A 22541-nucleotide genomic window follows, 5' to 3' on the forward strand; every position below is an offset into this window, starting at 1 on the left:
CCATGAGTGGAAGTGCCCTATGCTCTCTAAGCTGAGTTTTATAGATGTTTCAGGACACACCGTACACTTCTCCAGAGTGGCTGTTGGCAATTTACATCCCGCCCATCAGCGTAGCAAGGCTCCCATTTCTCCATGGCCTGTCCTGCATTTCTGGTTTTGACACTTTATTCAGCCTGGCCCTTTTGACCGATGGGAAGCGAGACTTCTTTGTAGCGCTGATTTGCCTTTCCAGGTTGCTTGGTTGGCCAAAAAGGGCGTATGCGTTTTTTCCTGAATATATTCAGGAAAAAACGCATACGCCCTTTTTGGCCAAGGGCATCATTGTCCAGGTTTAGCCGCTTTTCCTGTGCTTTAAAGGCGATTCGAATCTACCTCCTGAAATCTGTTTCCTTCAATTCTGCCTTGCTTTCAAATCCTCTTCGTTGCCTTCCCTCAATATATATGTGGACGAGAGTTATCATTTATAACTCTGCAGGTTTGTGAATTGCAGTGCCCCTGAGCTCCATTTTTCAACTCACTTTCTTGGGAGCTGGCCGCAAAAGCGCAGGATTGCTTCAGACCCTTTTCTTTCTCCGGGCTGCAGGCTGAGCCTGTGGTTAATTCTTCTTCCGGATGGGAAAATAGAGTGACCTGTGCCTGTCCCAACACCTAGAGCTAGTCTCTCATTGGTTCCCCCTCTTCCCGTTCATCCTCAGGACAAATTGCAACCTGTACGGAACAGGAGGTTAAAGGTGCTGATTCTCCAAGCAGGGAGATTGCTAGTATAGCGGCTGGAATGGCGAACCGGAGCACAAGGAGATGAGAAATGAGGTGCGTTTTAGAAACCTTTCCCGATCACACGGTGTACCATCTTCTGGGTTTCTTATGCAGGTTTTCGATGGAGGAAGATGCCCTTGAACCTGGAGATTTGGGACCCATGGGATGGGTACCACGCAGTATTACTTTAAAGGGTCTGCGTTTGCTCACCCAACCTCACCAAACCTCTCAGCCCCAAGAGTGTCCACCCTTATGTCTCATCCATCTGTGGGTCTACATATGGTCAATCCAGGTTGCATCACAGCCCCTGAACGAATTTTGTCAGAATTTCTCTCTCTTTCACTGTCTTTGTTTCACGGGTTTTTAAAAGTAATTGATTTGTATAATGAGGTTTAACTGCTTTTCACTGCTGTGTTTATGCCGCTTTTCACCCACTTCACTCACTTACAGAGAGATATAAATACATAGGTTTTAAGATTCTTACTAGTCAGATATATTCTTGGGCGGTGAATAGGGCGTGTTGAGTCCAGTTCACTGAGGAAGGAGTAGGTCTTGTCTATTACATATTGGGTTTACGGAACGCTATCTGAGCTAATTTGAAACCCTTGTTTTATGCATCACCCCACCTCACCTTTCCCGTTAAGCATCCATAGTGTGTTTTCTAAACGTGTGACTCTGACCTGTTATGTAATTCAGTTCAAGGGTAGCGGTTTTTACATTCCCTCTATAAGTGATATCTTATGATAAGTGTCTTTTTTTGTGTGACTTATTTCACTTAGAATCGTCGTACCCAAATGCACTCATCATGCTGCTCTTAGCCTTATGACGTTGATTTCATGGCTGAGTGATATTCCATTGTACATAAGGACCACAACTTCTTTATCCATTCTTGTCGTTCCTGTGATATTTAAGGTGTAACAAAGTGGAGGTTCTTGGCAACAGAGCAGCCCTCAACTTTGGGGTGCCTGTGTCTTGCTGATTTTTAGTTTTCCCAATTTATCCGCCCATGAGTGGAAGTGCCCTATGCTCTCTAAGCTGAGTTTTTTAGATGTTTCAGGACACACTGTACACTTCTCCAGAGTGGCTGTTGGCATTTTACATCCCGCCCATCAGCGTAGCAATGTTCCCATTTCTCCATGGCCTGTCCTGCATTTCTGGTTTTGACACTTTATTCAGCCTGGCCCTTTTGACCGATGGGAAGCGAGACTTCTTTGTAGCGCTGATTTGCCTTTCCAGGTTGCTTGGTTGGCCAAAAAGGGCGTATGCGTTTTTTCCTGAATATATTCAGGAAAAAACGCATACGCCCTTTTTGGCCAAGGGCATCATTGTCGAGGTTTTGCCGCTTTTCCTGTGCTTTAAAGGCGATTCGAATCTACCTCCTGAAATCTGTTTCCTGCAATTCTGCCTTGCTTTCAAATCCTCTTCGTTGCCTTCCCTCAATATATTTGTGGACGAGAGTTATCATTTCTAAGTCTGCAGGTTTGTGAATTGCAGTGCCCCTGAGCACCATTTTTCAACTCGCTTTCTTGGGAGCTGGCCGCAAAAGCTCAGGATTGCTTCAGGCCCTATTCTGGCTCTGGGCGGCAGGCTGAGCCTGTGGTTAATTCTTCTTCCTGATGGGAAAATAGAGTGACCTGTGCCTGTCCCAACACCTAGAGCTAGTCTCTCATTGGTTCCCCCTCTTCCCGTTCATCCTCAGGACAAATTGCAACCTGTTCGGAACAGGAGGTTAAAGGTGCTGATTCTCCAAGCAGGGAGATTGCTAGTATAGCGGCTGGAATGGCGAACCGGAGCACAAGGAGTCGAGAAATGAGGTGCGTTTTAGAAACCATTCCCGATCACACGGTGTACCATCTTCGGGGTTTCTCATGCATGTTTTCGATGTATGAAGATGCCCTTGAACCTGGAGATTTGGGACCCATGGGATGGGTACCACGCAGTATTACTTTAAAGGGTCTGCGTTTGCTCACCCAACCTCACCAAACCTCTCAGCCCCAAGAGTGTCCACCCTTATGTCTCATCCATCTGTGGGTCTACATATGGTCAATCCAGGTTGCATCACAGCCCCTGAACGAATTTTGTCAGAATTTCTCTCTCTTTCACTGTCTTTGTTTCACGGGTTTTTAAAAGTAATTGATTTGTATAATGGGGTGTAGCTGCTTTTCACTGCTGTGTTTATGCCGCTTTTCACCCACTTGACTCACTTACAGAGAGATATAAATACATAGGTTTTAAGATTCTTACTAGTCAGATATATTCTTGGGCGGTGAATAGGGGGTGTTGAGTCCAGTTCACTGAGGAAGGAGTAGGTCTTGTCTATTACATATTGGGTTTATGGAACGCTATCTGAGCTAATTTGAAACCCTTGTTTTATGCATCACCCCACCTCACCTTTCCCGTTAAGCAGCCCTAGTGTGTTTTCTAAACGTGTGACTCTGACCTGTTATGTAATTCAGTTCAAGGGTAGCGGTTTTTACATTCCCTCTATAAGTGATATCTTATGATAAGTGTCTTTTCCTGTGTGACTTATTTCACTTAGAATCGTCGTACCCAAATCCACTCATCATGCTGCTCCTAGCCTTATGACGTTGATTTCATGGCTGAGTGATATTCCATTGTACATAAGGACCACAACTTCTTTATCCATTCTTGTCTTTGCTGGGATATTTAAGGTGTGACGAAGTGGAGGTTCTTGTCAACAGAGCAGCCCTAAACTTTGGGGTGCCTCTGTCTTGCTGATTTTTAGTTTTCCCAATTTATACGCCCATGAGTGGAAGTGCCCTATGCTCTCTAAGCTGAGTTTTATAGATGTTTCAGGACACACCGTACACTTCTCCAGAGTGGCTGTTGGCAATTTACATCCCGCCCATCAGCGTAGCAAGGCTCCCATTTCTCCATGGCCTGTCCTGCATTTCTGGTTTTGACACTTTATTCAGCCTGGCCCTTTTGACCGATGGGAAGCGAGACTTCTTTGTAGCGCTGATTTGCCTTTCCAGGTTGCTTGGTTGGCCAAAAAGGGCGTATGCGTTTTTTCCTGAATATATTCAGGAAAAAACGCATACGCCCTTTTTGGCCAAGGGCATCATTGTCCAGGTTTAGCCGCTTTTCCTGTGCTTTAAAGGCGATTCGAATCTACCTCCTGAAATCTGTTTCCTTCAATTCTGCCTTGCTTTCAAATCCTCTTCGTTGCCTTCCCTCAATATATATGTGGACGAGAGTTATCATTTATAACTCTGCAGGTTTGTGAATTGCAGTGCCCCTGAGCTCCATTTTTCAACTCACTTTCTTGGGAGCTGGCCGCAAAAGCGCAGGATTGCTTCAGACCCTTTTCTTTCTCCGGGCTGCAGGCTGAGCCTGTGGTTAATTCTTCTTCCGGATGGGAAAATAGAGTGACCTGTGCCTGTCCCAACACCTAGAGCTAGTCTCTCATTGGTTCCCCCTCTTCCCGTTCATCCTCAGGACAAATTGCAACCTGTACGGAACAGGAGGTTAAAGGTGCTGATTCTCCAAGCAGGGAGATTGCTAGTATAGCGGCTGGAATGGCGAACCGGAGCACAAGGAGATGAGAAATGAGGTGCGTTTTAGAAACCTTTCCCGATCACACGGTGTACCATCTTCTGGGTTTCTTATGCAGGTTTTCGATGGAGGAAGATGCCCTTGAACCTGGAGATTTGGGACCCATGGGATGGGTACCACGCAGTATTACTTTAAAGGGTCTGCGTTTGCTCACCCAACCTCACCAAACCTCTCAGCCCCAAGAGTGTCCACCCTTATGTCTCATCCATCTGTGGGTCTACATATGGTCAATCCAGGTTGCATCACAGCCCCTGAACGAATTTTGTCAGAATTTCTCTCTCTTTCACTGTCTTTGTTTCACGGGTTTTTAAAAGTAATTGATTTGTATAATGAGGTTTAACTGCTTTTCACTGCTGTGTTTATGCCGCTTTTCACCCACTTCACTCACTTACAGAGAGATATAAATACATAGGTTTTAAGATTCTTACTAGTCAGATATATTCTTGGGCGGTGAATAGGGCGTGTTGAGTCCAGTTCACTGAGGAAGGAGTAGGTCTTGTCTATTACATATTGGGTTTACGGAACGCTATCTGAGCTAATTTGAAACCCTTGTTTTATGCATCACCCCACCTCACCTTTCCCGTTAAGCATCCATAGTGTGTTTTCTAAACGTGTGACTCTGACCTGTTATGTAATTCAGTTCAAGGGTAGCGGTTTTTACATTCCCTCTATAAGTGATATCTTATGATAAGTGTCTTTTTTTGTGTGACTTATTTCACTTAGAATCGTCGTACCCAAATGCACTCATCATGCTGCTCTTAGCCTTATGAAGTTGATTTCATGGCTGAGTGATATTCCATTGTACATAAGGACCACAACTTCTTTATCCATTCTTGTCGTTCCTGTGATATTTAAGGTGTAACAAAGTGGAGGTTCTTGGCAACAGAGCAGCCCTCAACTTTGGGGTGCCTGTGTCTTGCTGATTTTTAGTTTTCCCAATTTATCCGCCCATGAGTGGAAGTGCCCTATGCTCTCTAAGCTGAGTTTTTTAGATGTTTCAGGACACACTGTACACTTCTCCAGAGTGGCTGTTGGCATTTTACATCCCGCCCATCAGCGTAGCAATGTTCCCATTTCTCCATGGCCTGTCCTGCATTTCTGGTTTTGACACTTTATTCAGCCTGGCCCTTTTGACCGATGGGAAGCGAGACTTCTTTGTAGCGCTGATTTGCCTTTCCAGGTTGCTTGGTTGGCCAAAAAGGGCGTATGCGTTTTTTCCTGAATATATTCAGGAAAAAACGCATACGCCCTTTTTGGCCAAGGGCATCATTGTCCAGGTTTTGCCGCTTTTCCTGTGCTTTAAAGGCGATTCGAATCTACCTCCTGAAATCTGTTTCCTGCAATTCTGCCTTGCTTTCAAATCCTCTTCGTTGCCTTCCCTCAATATATTTGTGGACGAGAGTTATCATTTCTAAGTCTGCAGGTTTGTGAATTGCAGTGCCCCTGAGCACCATTTTTCAACTCGCTTTCTTGGGAGCTGGCCGCAAAAGCTCAGGATTGCTTCAGGCCCTATTCTGGCTCCTGGCGGCAGGCTGAGCCTGTGGTTAATTCTTCTTCCTGATGGGAAAATAGAGTGACCTCTGCCTGTCCCAACACCTAGAGCTAGTCTCTCATTGGTTCCCCCTCTTCCCGTTCATCCTCAGGACAAATTGCAACCTGTTCGGAACAGGAGGTTAAAGGTGCTGATTCTCCAAGCAGGGAGATTGCTAGTATAGCGGCTGGAATGGCGAACCGGAGCACAAGGAGACGAGAAATGAGGTGCGTTTTAGAAACCATTCCCGATCACACGGTGTACCATCTTCGGGGTTTCTCATGCATGTTTTCGATGTATGAAGATGCCCTTGAACCTGGAGATTTGGGACCCATGGGATGGGTACCACGCAGTATTACTTTAAAGGGTCTGCGTTTGCTCACCCAACCTCACCAAACCTCTCAGCCCCAAGAGTGTCCACCCTTATGTCTCATCCATCTGTGGGTCTACATATGGTCAATCCAGGTTGCATCACAGCCCCTGAACGAATTTTGTCAGAATTTCTCTCTCTTTCACTGTCTTTGTTTCACGGGTTTTTAAAAGTAATTGATTTGTATAATGGGGTGTAGCTGCTTTTCACTGCTGTGTTTATGCCGCTTTTCACCCACTTGACTCACTTACAGAGAGATATAAATACATAGGTTTTAAGATTCTTACTAGTCAGATATATTCTTGGGCGGTGAATAGGGGGTGTTGAGTCCAGTTCACTGAGGAAGGAGTAGGTCTTGTCTATTACATATTGGGTTTATGGAACGCTATCTGAGCTAATTTGAAACCCTTGTTTTATGCATCACCCCACCTCACCTTTCCCGTTAAGCAGCCCTAGTGTGTTTTCTAAACGTGTGACTCTGACCTGTTATGTAATTCAGTTCAAGGGTAGCGGTTTTTACATTCCCTCTATAAGTGATATCTTATGATAAGTGTCTTTTCCTGTGTGACTTATTTCACTTAGAATCGTCGTACCCAAATCCACTCATCATGCTGCTCCTAGCCTTATGACGTTGATTTCATGGCTGAGTGATATTCCATTGTACATAAGGACCACAACTTCTTTATCCATTCTTGTCTTTGCTGGGATATTTAAGGTGTGACGAAGTGGAGGTTCTTGTCAACAGAGCAGCCCTAAACTTTGGGGTGCCTCTGTCTTGCTGATTTTTAGTTTTCCCAATTTATACGCCCATGAGTGGAAGTGCCCTATGCTCTCTAAGCTGAGTTTTTTAGATGTTTCAGGACACACCGTACACTTCTCCAGAGTGGCTGTTGGCAATTTACATCCCGCCCATCAGCGTAGCAAGGCTCCCATTTCTCCATGGCCTGTCCTGCATTTCTGGTTTTGACACTTTATTCAGCCTGGCCCTTTTGACCGATGGGAAGCGAGACTTCTTTGTAGCGCTGATTTGCCTTTCCAGGTTGCTTGGTTGGCCAAAAAGGGCGTATGCGTTTTTTCCTGAATATATTCAGGAAAAAACGCATACGCCCTTTTTGGCCAAGGGCATCATTGTCCAGGTTTAGCCGCTTTTCCTGTGCTTTAAAGGCGATTCGAATCTACGTCCTGAAATCTGTTTCCTTCAATTCTGCCTTGCTTTCAAATCCTCTTCGTTGCCTTCCCTCAATATATATGTGGACGAGAGTTATCATTTATAACTCTGCAGGTTTGTGAATTGCAGTGCCCCTGAGCTCCATTTTTCAACTCACTTTCTTGGGAGCTGGCCGCAAAAGCGCAGGATTGCTTCAGACCCTTTTCTTTCTCCGGGCTGCAGGCTGAGCCTGTGGTTAATTCTTCTTCCGGATGGGAAAATAGAGTGACCTGTGCCTGTCCCAACACCTAGAGCTAGTCTCTCATTGGTTCCCCCTCTTCCCGTTCATCCTCAGGACAAATTGCAACCTGTACGGAACAGGAGGTTAAAGGTGCTGATTCTCCAAGCAGGGAGATTGCTAGTATAGCGGCTGGAATGGCGAACCGGAGCACAAGGAGATGAGAAATGAGGTGTGTTTTAGAAACCTTTCCCGATCACACGGTGTACCATCTTCTGGGTTTCTTATGCAGGTTTTCGATGGAGGAAGATGCCCTTGAACCTGGAGATTTGGGACCCATGGGATGGGTACCACGCAGTATTACTTTAAAGGGTCTGCGTTTGCTCACCCAACCTCACCAAACCTCTCAGCCCCAAGAGTGTCCACCCTTATGTCTCATCCATCTGTGGGTCTACATATGGTCAATCCAGGTTGCATCACAGCCCCTGAACGAATTTTGTCAGAATTTCTCTCTCTTTCACTGTCTTTGTTTCACGGGTTTTTAAAAGTAATTGATTTGTATAATGAGGTTTAACTGCTTTTCACTGCTGTGTTTATGCCGCTTTTCACCCACTTCACTCACTTACAGAGAGATATAAATACATAGGTTTTAAGATTGTTACTAGTCAGATATATTCTTGGGCGGTGAATAGGGCGTGTTGAGTCCAGTTCACTGAGGAAGGAGTAGGTCTTGTCTATTACATATTGGGTTTACGGAACGCTATCTGAGCTAATTTGAAACCCTTGTTTTATGCATCACCCCACCTCACCTTTCCCGTTAAGCATCCATAGTGTGTTTTCTAAACGTGTGACTCTGACCTGTTATGTAATTCAGTTCAAGGGTAGCGGTTTTTACATTCCCTCTATAAGTGATATCTTATGATAAGTGTCTTTTTTTGTGTGACTTATTTCACTTAGAATCGTCGTACCCAAATGCACTCATCATGCTGCTCTTAGCCTTATGACGTTGATTTCATGGCTGAGTGATATTCCATTGTACATAAGGACCACAACTTCTTTATCCATTCTTGTCGTTCCTGTGATATTTAAGGTGTAACAAAGTGGAGGTTCTTGGCAACAGAGCAGCCCTAAACTTTGGGGTGCCTCTGTCTTGCTGATTTTTAGTTTTCCCAATTTATCCGCCCATGAGTGGAAGTGCCCTATGCTCTCTAAGCTGAGTTTTTTAGATGTTTCAGGACACACTGTACACTTCTCCAGAGTGGCTGTTGGCATTTTACATCCCGCCCATCAGCGTAGCAATGTTCCCATTTCTCCATGGCCTGTCCTGCATTTCTGGTTTTGACACTTTATTCAGCCTGGCCCTTTTGACCGATGGGAAGCGAGACTTCTTTGTAGCGCTGATTTGCCTTTCCAGGTTGCTTGGTTGGCCAAAAAGGGCGTATGCGTTTTTTCCTGAATATATTCAGGAAAAAACGCATACGCCCTTTTTGGCCAAGGGCATCATTGTCGAGGTTTTGCCGCTTTTCCTGTGCTTTAAAGGCGATTCGAATCTACCTCCTGAAATCTGTTTCCTGCAATTCTGCCTTGCTTTCAAATCCTCTTCGTTGCCTTCCCTCAATATATTTGTGGACGAGAGTTATCATTTCTAAGTCTGCAGGTTTGTGAATTGCAGTGCCCCTGAGCACCATTTTTCAACTCGCTTTCTTGGGAGCTGGCCGCAAAAGCTCAGGATTGCTTCAGGCCCTATTCTGGCTCCTGGCGGCAGGCTGAGCCTGTGGTTAATTCTTCTTCCTGATGGGAAAATAGAGTGACCTGTGCCTGTCCCAACACCTAGAGCTAGTCTCTCATTGGTTCCCCCTCTTCCCGTTCATCCTCAGGACAAATTGCAACCTGTTCGGAACAGGAGGTTAAAGGTGCTGATTCTCCAAGCAGGGAGATTGCTAGTATAGCGGCTGGAATGGCGAACCGGAGCACAAGGAGACGAGAAATGAGGTGCGTTTTAGAAACCATTCCCGATCACACGGTGTACCATCTTCGGGGTTTCTCATGCATGTTTTCGATGTATGAAGATGCCCTTGAACCTGGAGATTTGGGACCCATGGGATGGGTACCACGCAGTATTACTTTAAAGGGTCTGCGTTTGCTCACCCAACCTCACCAAACCTCTCAGCCCCAAGAGTGTCCACCCTTATGTCTCATCCATCTGTGGGTCTACATATGGTCAATCCAGGTTGCATCACAGCCCCTGAACGAATTTTGTCAGAATTTCTCTCTCTTTCACTGTCTTTGTTTCACGGGTTTTTAAAAGTAATTGATTTGTATAATGGGGTGTAGCTGCTTTTCACTGCTGTGTTTATGCCGCTTTTCACCCACTTCACTCACTTACAGAGAGATATAAATACATAGGTTTTAACATTCTTACTAGTCAGATATATTCTTGGGCGGTGAATAGGGGGTGTTGAGTCCAGTTCACTGAGGAAAGAGTAGGTCTTGTGTATTACATATTGGGTTTATGGAACGCTATCTGAGCTAATTTGAAACCCTTGTTTTATGCATCACCCCACCTCACCTTTCCCGTTAAGCAGCCCTAGTGTGTTTTCTAAACGTGTGACTCTGACCTGTTATGTAATTCAGTTCAAGGGTAGCGGTTTTTACATTCCCTCTATAAGTGATATCTTATGATAAGTGTCTTTTTCTGTGTGACTTATTTCACTTAGAATCGTCGTACCCAAATCCACTCATCATGCTGCTCCTAGCCTTATGACGTTGATTTCATGGCTGAGTGATATTCCATTGTACATAAGGACCACAACTTCTTTATCCATTCTTGTCTTTCCTGGGATATTTAAGGTGTAACAAAGTGGAGGTTCTTGTCAACAGAGCAGCCCTAAACTTTGGGGTGCCTCTGTCTTGCTGATTTTTAGTTTTCCCAATTTATACGCCCATGAGTGGAAGTGCCCTATGCTCTCTAAGCTGAGTTTTTTTAGATGTTTCAGGACACACCGTACACTTCTCCAGAGTGGCTGTTGGCAATTTACATCCCGCCCATCAGCGTAGCAAGGCTCCCATTTCTCCATGGCCTGTCCTGCATTTCTGGTTTTGACACTTTATTCAGCCTGGCCCTTTTGACCGATGGGAAGCGAGACTTCTTTGTAGCGCTGATTTGCCTTTCCAGGTTGCTTGGTTGGCCAAAAAGGGCGTATGCGTTTTTTCCTGAATATATTCAGGAAAAAACGCATACGCCCTTTTTGGCCAAGGGCATCATTGTCCAGGTTTTGCCGCTTTTCCTGTGCTTTAAAGGCGATTCGAATCTACCTCCTGTAATCTGTTTCCTGCAATTCTGCCTTGCTTTCAAATCCTCTTCGTTGCCTTCCCTCAATATATTTGTGGACGAGATTTATCATTTCTAAGTCTGCAGGTTTGTGAATTGCAGTGCCCCTCAGCACCATTTTTCAACTCGCATTCTTGGGAGCTGGCCGCAAAAGCGCAGGATTGCTTCAGGCCCTATTCTTTCTCCGGGCTGCAGGCTGAGCCTGAGGTTAATTCTTCTTCCTGATGGGAAAATAGAGTGACCTGTGCCTGTCCCAACACCTAGAGCTAGTCTCTCATTGGTTCCCCCTCTTCCCGTTCTTCCTCAGGACAAATTGCAACCTGTTCGGAACAGGAGGTTAAAGGTGCTGATTCTCCAAGCAGGGAGATTGCTAGTATAGCAGCTGGAATGGCGAACCGGAGCACAAGGAGATGAGAAATGAGGTGCGTTTTAGCAACCATTCCCGATCACACGGTGTACCATCTTCGGGGTTTCTCATGCATGTTTTCGATGTACGAAGATGCCCTTGAACCTGGAGATTTGGGACCCATGGGGTGGGTACCACGCAGTATGACTTTCAAGGGTCTGCGTTTGCTCACCCAACCTCACCAAACCTCTCAGCCCGAAGAGTGTCCACCCTTATGTCTCATCCATCTGTGGGTCTACATATGGTCAATCCAGGTTGCATCACAGCCCCTGAACGAATTTTGTCAGAATTTCTCTCTCTTTCACTGTCTTTGTTTCACGGGTTTTTAAAAGTAATTGATTTGTATAATGGGGTGTAGCTGCTTTTCACTGCTGTGTTTATGCCGCTTTTCACCCACTTGACTCACTTACAGAGAGATATAAATACATAGGTTTTAAGATTCTTACTAGTCAGATATATTCTTGGGCGGTGAATAGGGGGTGTTGAGTCCAGTTCACTGAGGAAGGAGTAGGTCTTGTCTATTACATATTGGGTTTATGGAACGCTATCTGAGCTAATTTGAAACCCTTGTTTTATGCATCACCCCACCTCACCTTTCCCGTTAAGCAGCCCTAGTGTGTTTTCTAAACGTGTGACTCTGACCTGTTATGTAATTCAGTTCAAGGGTAGCGGTTTTTACATTCCCTCTATAAGTGATATCTTATGATAAGTGTCTTTTTTTGTGTGACTTATTTCACTTAGAATCGTCGTACCCAAATCCACTCATCATGCTGCTCCTAGCCTTATGACGTTGATTTCATGGCTGAGTGATATTCCATTGTACATAAGGACCACAACTTCTTTATCCATTCTTGTCTTTGCTGGGATATTTAAGGTGTGACGAAGTGGAGGTTCTTGTCAACAGAGCAGCCCTAAACTTTGGGGTGCCTCTGTCTTGCTGATTTTTAGTTTTCCCAATTTATACGCCCATGAGTGGAAGTGCCCTATGCTCTCTAAGCTGAGTTTTATAGATGTTTCAGGACACACCGTACACTTCTCCAGAGTGGCTGTTGGCAATTTACATCCCGCCCATCAGCGTAGCAAGGCTCCCATTTCTCCATGGCCTGTCCTGCATTTCTGGTTTTGACACTTTATTCAGCCTGGCCCTTTTGACCGATGGGAAGCGAGACTTCTTTGTAGCGCTGATTTGCCTTTCCAGGTTGCTTGGTTGGCCAAAAAGGGCGTATGCGTTTTTTCCTGAATATATTCAGGAAAAAACGCATACGCCCTTTTTGGCCAAGGGCATCATTGTCCAGGTTTAGCCGCTTTTCCTCTGCTTAAAAGGCGATTCGAATCTACCTCCTGAAATCTGTTTCCTTCAATTCTGCCTTGCTTTCAAATCCTCTTCGTTGCCTTCCCTCAATATATATGTGGACGAGAGTTATCATTTATAACTCTGCAGGTTTGTGAATTGCAGTGCCCCTGAGCTCCATTTTTCAACTCACTTTCTTGGGAGCTGGCCGCAAAAGCGCAGGATTGCTTCAGACCCTTTTCTTTCTCCGGGCTGCAGGCTGAGCCTGTGGTTAATTCTTCTTCCGGATGGGAAAATAGAGTGACCTGTGCCTGTCCCAACACCTAGAGCTAGTCTCTCATTGGTTCCCCCTCTTCCCGTTCATCCTCAGGACAAATTGCAACCTGTACGGAACAGGAGGTTAAAGGTGCTGATTCTCCAAGCAGGGAGATTGCTAGTATAGCGGCTGGAATGGCGAACCGGAGCACAAGGAGATGAGAAATGAGGTGCGTTTTAGAAACCTTTCCCGATCACACGGTGTACCATCTTCTGGGTTTCTTATGCAGGTTTTCGATGGAGGAAGATGCCCTTGAACCTGGAGATTTGGGACCCATGGGATGGGTACCACGCAGTATTACTTTAAAGGGTCTGCGTTTGCTCACCCAACCTCACCAAACCTCTCAGCCCCAAGAGTGTCCACCCTTATGTCTCATCCATCTGTGGGTCTACATATGGTCAATCCAGGTTGCATCACAGCCCCTGAACGAATTTTGTCAGAATTTCTCTCTCTTTCACTGTCTTTGTTTCACGGGTTTTTAAAAGTAATTGATTTGTATAATGAGGTTTAACTGCTTTTCACTGCTGTGTTTATGCCGCTTTTCACCCACTTCACTCACTTACAGAGAGATATAAATACATAGGTTTTAAGATTCTTACTAGTCAGATATATTCTTGGGCGGTGAATAGGGGGTGTTGAGTCCAGTTCACTGAGGAAGGAGTAGGTCTTGTCTATTACATATTGGGTTTATGGAACGCTATCTGAGCTAATTTGAAACCCTTGTTTTATGCATCACCCCACCTCACCTTTCCCGTTAAGCAGCCCTAGTGTGTTTTCTAAACGTGTGACTCTGACCTGTTATGTAATTCAGTTCAAGGGTAGCGGTTTTTACATTCCCTCTATAAGTGATATCTTATGATAAGTGTCTTTTCCTGTGTGACTTATTTCACTTAGAATCGTCGTACCCAAATCCACTCATCATGCTGCTCCTAGCCTTATGACGTTGATTTCATGGCTGAGTGATATTCCATTGTACATAAGGACCACAACTTCTTTATCCATTCTTGTCTTTGCTGGGATATTTAAGGTGTGACGAAGTGGAGGTTCTTGTCAACAGAGCAGCCCTCAACTTTGGGGTGCCTCTGTCTTGCTGATTTTTAGTTTTCCCAATTTATACGCCCATGAGTGGAAGTGCCCTATGCTCTCTAAGCTGAGTTTTATAGATGTTTCAGGACACACCGTACACTTCTCCAGAGTGGCTGTTGGCAATTACATCCCGCCCATCAGCGTAGCAAGGCTCCCATTTCTCCATGGCCTGTCCTGCATTTCTGGTTTTGACACTTTATTCAGCCTGGCCCTTTTGACCGATGGGAAGCGAGACTTCTTTGTAGCGCTGATTTGCCTTTCCAGGTTGCTTGGTTGGCCAAAAAGGGCGTATGCGTTTTTTCCTGAATATATTCAGGAAAAAACGCATACGCCCTTTTTGGCCAAGGGCATCATTGTCCAGGTTTAGCCGCTTTTCCTGTGCTTTAAAGGCGATTCGAATCTACCTCCTGAAATCTGTTTCCTTCAATTCTGCCTTGCTTTCAAATCCTCTTCGTTGCCTTCCCTCAATATATATGTGGACGAGAGTTATCATTTATAACTCTGCAGGTTTGTGAATTGCAGTGCCCCTGAGCTCCATTTTTCAACTCACTTTCTTGGGAGCTGGCCGCAAAAGCGCAGGATTGCTTCAGACCCTTTTCTTTCTCCGGGCTGCAGGCTGAGCCTGTGGTTAATTCTTCTTCCGGATGGGAAAATAGAGTGACCTGTGCCTGTCCCAACACCTAGAGCTAGTCTCTCATTGGTTCCCCCTCTTCCCGTTCATCCTCAGGACAAATTGCAACCTGTACGGAACAGGAGGTTAAAGGTGCTGATTCTCCAAGCAGGGAGATTGCTAGTATAGCGGCTGGAATGGCGAACCGGAGCACAAGGAGATGAGAAATGAGGTGCGTTTTAGAAACCTTTCCCGATCACACGGTGTACCATCTTCTGGGTTTCTTATGCAGGTTTTCGATGGAGGAAGATGCCCTTGAACCTGGAGATTTGGGACCCATGGGATGGGTACCACGCAGTATTACTTTAAAGGGTCTGCGTTTGCTCACCCAACCTCACCAAACCTCTCAGCCCCAAGAGTGTCCACCCTTATGTCTCATCCATCTGTGGGTCTACATATGGTCAATCCAGGTTGCATCACAGCCCCTGAACGAATTTTGTCAGAATTTCTCTCTCTTTCACTGTCTTTGTTTCACGGGTTTTTAAAAGTAATTGATTTGTATAATGAGGTTTAACTGCTTTTCACTGCTGTGTTTATGCCGCTTTTCACCCACTTCACTCACTTACAGAGAGATATAAATACATAGGTTTTAAGATTCTTACTAGTCAGATATATTCTTGGGCGGTGAATAGGGCGTGTTGAGTCCAGTTCACTGAGGAAGGAGTAGGTCTTGTCTATTACATATTGGGTTTACGGAACGCTATCTGAGCTAATTTGAAACCCTTGTTTTATGCATCACCCCACCTCACCTTTCCCGTTAAGCATCCATAGTGTGTTTTCTAAACGTGTGACTCTGACCTGTTATGTAATTCAGTTCAAGGGTAGCGGTTTTTACATTCCCTCTATAAGTGATATCTTATGATAAGTGTCTTTTTTTGTGTGACTTATTTCACTTAGAATCGTCGTACCCAAATGCACTCATCATGCTGCTCTTAGCCTTATGACGTTGATTTCATGGCTGAGTGATATTCCATTGTACATAAGGACCACAACTTCTTTATCCATTCTTGTCGTTCCTGTGATATTTAAGGTGTAACAAAGTGGAGGTTCTTGTCAACAGAGCAGCCCTCAACTTTGGGGTGCCTGTGTCTTGCTGATTTTTAGTTTTCCCAATTTATCCGCCCATGAGTGGAAGTGCCCTATGCTCCCTAAGCTGAGTTTTTTAGATGTTTCAGGACACACTGTACACTTCTCCAGAGTGGCTGTTAGCATTTTACATCCCGCCCATCAGTGTAGCAATGTTCCCATTTCTCCATGGCCTGTCCTGCATTTCTGGTTTTGACACTTTATTCAGCCTGGCCCTTTTGACCGATGGGAAGCGAGACTTCTTTGTAGCGCTGATTTGCCTTTCCAGGTTGCTTGGTTGGCCAAAAAGGGCGTATGCGTTTTTTCCTGAATATATTCAGGAAAAAACGCATACGCCCTTTTTGGCCAAGGGCATCATTGTCGAGGTTTTGCCGCTTTTCCTGTGCTTTAAAGGCGATTCGAATCTACCTCCTGAACTCTGTTTCCTGCAATTCTGCCTTGTTTTCAAATCCTCTTCGTTGCCTTCCCTCAATATATTTGTGGACGAGAGTTATCATTTCTAAGTCTGCAGGTTTGTGAATTGCAGTGCCCCTGAGCACCATTTTTCAACTCGCTTTCTTGGGAGCTGGCCGCAAAAGCTCAGGATTGCTTCAGGCCCTATTCTGGCTCCTGGCGGGAGGCTGAGCCTGTGGTTAATTCTTCTTCCTGATGGGAAAATAGAGTGACCTGTGCCTGTCCCAACACCTAGAGCTAGTCTCTCATTGGTTCCCCCTCTTCCCGTTCATCCTCAGGACAAATTGCAACCTGTTCGGGACAGGAGGTTGAAGGTGCTGATTCTCCAAGCAGGGAGATTGCTAGTATAGCGGCTGGAATGGCGAACCGGAGCACAAATTGATGAGAAATGAGGTGCGTTTTAGAAACCATTCCCGATCACACGGTGTACCATCTTCGGAGTTTCTCATGCATGTTTTCGATGTATGAAGATGCCCTTGAACCTGGAGATTTGGGACCCATGGGATGGGTACCACGCAGTATTACTTTAAAGGGTCTGGGTTTGCTCACCCAACCTCACCAAACCTCTCAGCCCCAAGAGTGTCCACCCTTATGTCTCATCCATCTGTGGGTCTACATATGGTCAATCCAGGTTGCATCACAGCCCCTGAATGAATTTTGTCAGAATTTCTCTCTCTTTCACTGTCTTTGTTTCACGGGTTTTTAAAAGTAATTGATTTGTATAATGGGGTTTAGCTGCTTTTCACTGCTGTGTTTATGCCGCTTTTCACCCACTTCACTCACTTACAGAGAGATATAAATACATAGGTTTTAACATTCTTACTAGTCAGATATATTCTTGGGCGGTGAATAGGGGGTGTTGAGTCCAGTTCACTGAGGAGAGAGTAGGTCTTGTGTATTACATATTGGGTTTATGGAACGCTATCTGAGCTAATTTGAAACCCTTGTTTTATGCATCACCCCACCTCACCTTTCCCGTTAAGCAGCCCTAGTGTGTTTTCTAAACGTGTGACTCTGACCTGTTATGTAATTCAGTTCAAGGGTAGCGGTTTTTACATTCCCTCTATAAGTGATATCTTATGATAAGTGTCTTTTCCTGTGTGACTTATTTCACTTAGAATCGTCGTACCCAAATCCACTCATCATGCTGCTCCTAGCCTTATGACGTTGATTTCATGGCTGAGTGATATTCCATTGTACATAAGGACCACAACTTCTTTATCCATTCTTGTCTTTGCTGGGATATTTAAGGTGTGACGAAGTGGAGGTTCTTGTCAACAGAGCAGCCCTAAACTTTGGGGTGCCTCTGTCTTGCTGATTTTTAGTTTTCCCAATTTATACGCCCATGAGTGGAAGTGCCCTATGCTCTCTAAGCTGAGTTTTATAGATGTTTCAGGACACACCGTACACTTCTCCAGAGTGGCTGTTGGCAATTTACATCCCGCCCATCAGCGTAGCAAGGCTCCCATTTCTCCATGGCCTGTCCTGCATTTCTGGTTTTGACACTTTATTCAGCCTGGCCCTTTTGACCGATGGGAAGCGAGACTTCTTTGTAGCGCTGATTTGCCTTTCCAGGTTGCTTGGTTGGCCAAAAAGGGCGTATGCGTTTTTTCCTGAATATATTCAGGAAAAAACGCATACGCCCTTTTTGGCCAAGGGCATCATTGTCCAGGTTTTGCCGCTTTTCCTGTGCTTTAAAGGCGATTCGAATCTACCTCCTGTAATCTGTTTCCTGCAATTCTGCCTTGCTTTCAAATCCTCTTCGTTGCCTTCCCTCAATATATTTGTGGACGAGATTTATCATTTCTAAGTCTGCAGGTTTGTGAATTGCAGTGCCCCTCAGCACCATTTTTCAACTCGCATTCTTGGGAGCTGGCCGCAAAAGCGCAGGATTGCTTCAGGCCCTATTCTTTCTCCGGGCTGCAGGCTGAGCCTGAGGTTAATTCTTCTTCCTGATGGGAAAATAGAGTGACCTGTGCCTGTCCCAACACCTAGAGCTAGTCTCTCATTGGTTCCCCCTCTTCCCGTTCTTCCTCAGGACAAATTGCAACCTGTTCGGAACAGGAGGTTAAAGGTGCTGATTCTCCAAGCAGGGAGATTGCTAGTATAGCAGCTGGAATGGCGAACCGGAGCACAAGGAGATGAGAAATGAGGTGCGTTTTAGCAACCATTCCCGATCACACGGTGTACCATCTTCGGGGTTTCTCATGCATGTTTTCGATGTACGAAGATGCCCTTGAACCTGGAGATTTGGGACCCATGGGGTGGGTACCACGCAGTATTACTTTAAAGGGTCTGCGTTTGCTCACCCAACCTCACCAAACCTCTCAGCCCCAAGAGTGTCCACCCTTATGTCTCATCCATCTGTGGGTCTACATATGGTCAATCCAGGTTGCATCACAGCCCCTGAACGAATTTTGTCAGAATTTCTCTCTCTTTCACTGTCTTTGTTTCACGGGTTTTTAAAAGTAATTGATTTGTATAATGGGGTGTAGCTGCTTTTCACTGCTGTGTTTATGCCGCTTTTCACCCACTTGACTCACTTACAGAGAGATATAAATACATAGGTTTTAAGATTCTTACTAGTCAGATATATTCTTGGGCGGTGAATAGGGGGTGTTGAGTCCAGTTCACTGAGGAAGGAGTAGGTCTTGTCTATTACATATTGGGTTTATGGAACGCTATCTGAGCTAATTTGAAACCCTTGTTTTATGCATCACCCCACCTCACCTTTCCCGTTAAGCAGCCCTAGTGTGTTTTCTAAACGTGTGACTCTGACCTGTTATGTAATTCAGTTCAAGGGTAGCGGTTTTTACATTCCCTCTATAAGTGATATCTTATGATAAGTGTCTTTTTTTGTGTGACTTATTTCACTTAGAATCGTCGTACCCAAATCCACTCATCATGCTGCTCCTAGCCTTATGACGTTGATTTCATGGCTGAGTGATATTCCATTGTACATAAGGACCACAACTTCTTTATCCATTCTTGTCTTTGCTGGGATATTTAAGGTGTGACGAAGTGGAGGTTCTTGTCAACAGAGCAGCCCTAAACTTTGGGGTGCCTCTGTCTTGCTGATTTTTAGTTTTCCCAATTTATACGCCCATGAGTGGAAGTGCCCTATGCTCTCTAAGCTGAGTTTTATAGATGTTTCAGGACACACCGTACACTTCTCCAGAGTGGCTGTTGGCAATTTACATCCCGCCCATCAGCGTAGCAAGGCTCCCATTTCTCCATGGCCTGTCCTGCATTTCTGGTTTTGACACTTTATTCAGCCTGGCCCTTTTGACCGATGGGAAGCGAGACTTCTTTGTAGCGCTGATTTGCCTTTCCAGGTTGCTTGGTTGGCCAAAAAGGGCGTATGCGTTTTTTCCTGAATATATTCAGGAAAAAACGCATACGCCCTTTTTGGCCAAGGGCATCATTGTCCAGGTTTAGCCGCTTTTCCTCTGCTTAAAAGGCGATTCGAATCTACCTCCTGAAATCTGTTTCCTTCAATTCTGCCTTGCTTTCAAATCCTCTTCGTTGCCTTCCCTCAATATATATGTGGACGAGAGTTATCATTTATAACTCTGCAGGTTTGTGAATTGCAGTGCCCCTGAGCTCCATTTTTCAACTCACTTTCTTGGGAGCTGGCCGCAAAAGCGCAGGATTGCTTCAGACCCTTTTCTTTCTCCGGGCTGCAGGCTGAGCCTGTGGTTAATTCTTCTTCCGGATGGGAAAATAGAGTGACCTGTGCCTGTCCCAACACCTAGAGCTAGTCTCTCATTGGTTCCCCCTCTTCCCGTTCATCCTCAGGACAAATTGCAACCTGTACGGAACAGGAGGTTAAAGGTGCTGATTCTCCAAGCAGGGAGATTGCTAGTATAGCGGCTGGAATGGCGAACCGGAGCACAAGGAGATGAGAAATGAGGTGCGTTTTAGAAACCTTTCCCGATCACACGGTGTACCATCTTCTGGGTTTCTTATGCAGGTTTCCGATGGAGGAAGATGCCCTTGAACCTGGAGATTTGGGACCCATGGGATGGGTACCACGCAGTATTACTTTAAAGGGTCTGCGTTTGCTCACCCAACCTCACCAAACCTCTCAGCCCCAAGAGTGTCCACCCTTATGTCTCATCCATCTGTGGGTCTACATATGGTCAATCCAGGTTGCATCACAGCCCCTGAACGAATTTTGTCAGAATGTCTCTCTCTTTCACTGTCTTTGTTTCACGGGTTTTTAAAAGTAATTGATTTGTATAATGAGGTTTAACTGCTTTTCACTGCTGTGTTTATGCCGCTTTTCACCCACTTCACTCACTTACAGAGAGATATAAATACATAGGTTTTAAGATTCTTACTAGTCAGATATATTCTTGGGCGGTGAATAGGGCGTGTTGAGTCCAGTTCACTGAGGAAGGAGTAGGTCTTGTCTATTACATATTGGGTTTACGGAACGCTATCTGAGCTAATTTGAAACCCTTGTTTTATGCATCACCCCACCTCACCTTTCCCGTTAAGCATCCATAGTGTGTTTTCTAAACGTGTGACTCTGACCTGTTATGTAATTCAGTTCAAGGGTAGCGGTTTTTACATTCCCTCTATAAGTGATATCTTATGATAAGTGTCTTTTTCTGTGTGACTTATTTCACTTAGAATCGTCGTACCCAAATGCACTCATCATGCTGCTCTTAGCCTTATGACGTTGATTTCATGGCTGAGTGATATTCCATTGTACATAAGGACCACAACTTCTTTATCCATTCTTGTCGTTCCTGTGATATTTAAGGTGTAACAAAGTGGAGGTTCTTGTCAACAGAGCAGCCCTCAACTTTGGGGTGCCTGTGTCTTGCTGATTTTTAGTTTTCCCAATTTATCCGCCCATGAGTGGAAGTGCCCTATGCTCTCTAAGCTGAGTTTTTTAGATGTTTCAGGACACACTGTACACTTCTCCAGAGTGGCTGTTGGCATTTTACATCCCGCCCATCAGCGTAGCAATGTTCCCATTTCTCCATGGCCTGTCCTGCATTTCTGGTTTTGACACTTTATTCAGCCTGGCCCTTTTGACCGATGGGAAGCGAGACTTCTTTGTAGCGCTGATTTGCCTTTCCAGGTTGCTTGGTTGGCCAAAAAGGGCGTATGCGTTTTTTCCTGAATATATTCAGGAAAAAACGCATACGCCCTTTTTGGCCAAGGGCATCATTGTCGAGGTTTTGCCGCTTTTCCTGTGCTTTAAAGGCGATTCGAATCTACCTCCTGAAATCTGTTTCCTGCAATTCTGCCTTGCTTTCAAATCCTCTTCGTTGCCTTCCCTCAATATATTTGTGGACGAGAGTTATCATTTCTAAGTCTGCAGGTTTGTGAATTGTAGTGCCCCTGAGCACCATTTTTCAACTCGCTTTCTTGGGAGCTGGCCGCAAAAGCTCAGGATTGCTTCAGGCCCTATTCTGGCTCCTGGCGGCAGGCTGAGCCTGTGGTTAATTCTTCTTCCTGATGGGAAAATAGAGTGACCTGTGCCTGTCCCAACACCTAGAGCTAGTCTCTCATTGGTTCCCCCTCTTCCCGTTCATCCTCAGGACAAATTGCAACCTGTTCGGAACAGGAGGTTAAAGGTGCTGATTCTCCAAGCAGGGAGATTGCTAGTATAGCGGCTGGAATGGCGAACCGGAGCACAAGGAGACGAGAAATGAGGTGCGTTTTAGAAACCATTCCCGATCACACGGTGTACCATCTTCGGGGTTTCTCATGCATGTTTTCGATGTATGAAGATGCCCTTGAACCTGGAGATTTGGGACCCATGGGATGGGTACCACGCAGTATTACTTTAAAGGGTCTGCGTTTGCTCACCCAACCTCACCAAACCTCTCAGCCCCAAGAGTGTCCACCCTTATGTCTCATCCATCTGTGGGTCTACATATGGTCAATCCAGGTTGCATCACAGCCCCTGAACGAATTTTGTCAGAATTTCTCTCTCTTTCACTGTCTTTGTTTCACGGGTTTTTAAAAGTAATTGATTTGTATAATGGGGTGTAGCTGCTTTTCACTGCTGTGTTTATGCCGCTTTTCACCCACTTGACTCACTTACAGAGAGATATAAATACATAGGTTTTAAGATTCTTATTAGTCAGATATATTCTTGGGCGGTGAATAGGGGGTGTTGAGTCCAGTTCACTGAGGAAGGAGTAGGTCTTGTCTATTACATATTGGGTTTATGGAACGCTATCTGAGCTAATTTGAAACCCTTGTTTTATGCATCACCCCACCTCACCTTTCCCGTTAAGCAGCCCTAGTGTGTTTTCTAA

Source organism: Balaenoptera ricei, chromosome 2 (assembly GCF_028023285.1).
Source record: "Balaenoptera ricei isolate mBalRic1 chromosome 2, mBalRic1.hap2, whole genome shotgun sequence".
NCBI classification, from domain to species: domain Eukaryota; kingdom Metazoa; phylum Chordata; class Mammalia; order Artiodactyla; family Balaenopteridae; genus Balaenoptera; species Balaenoptera ricei.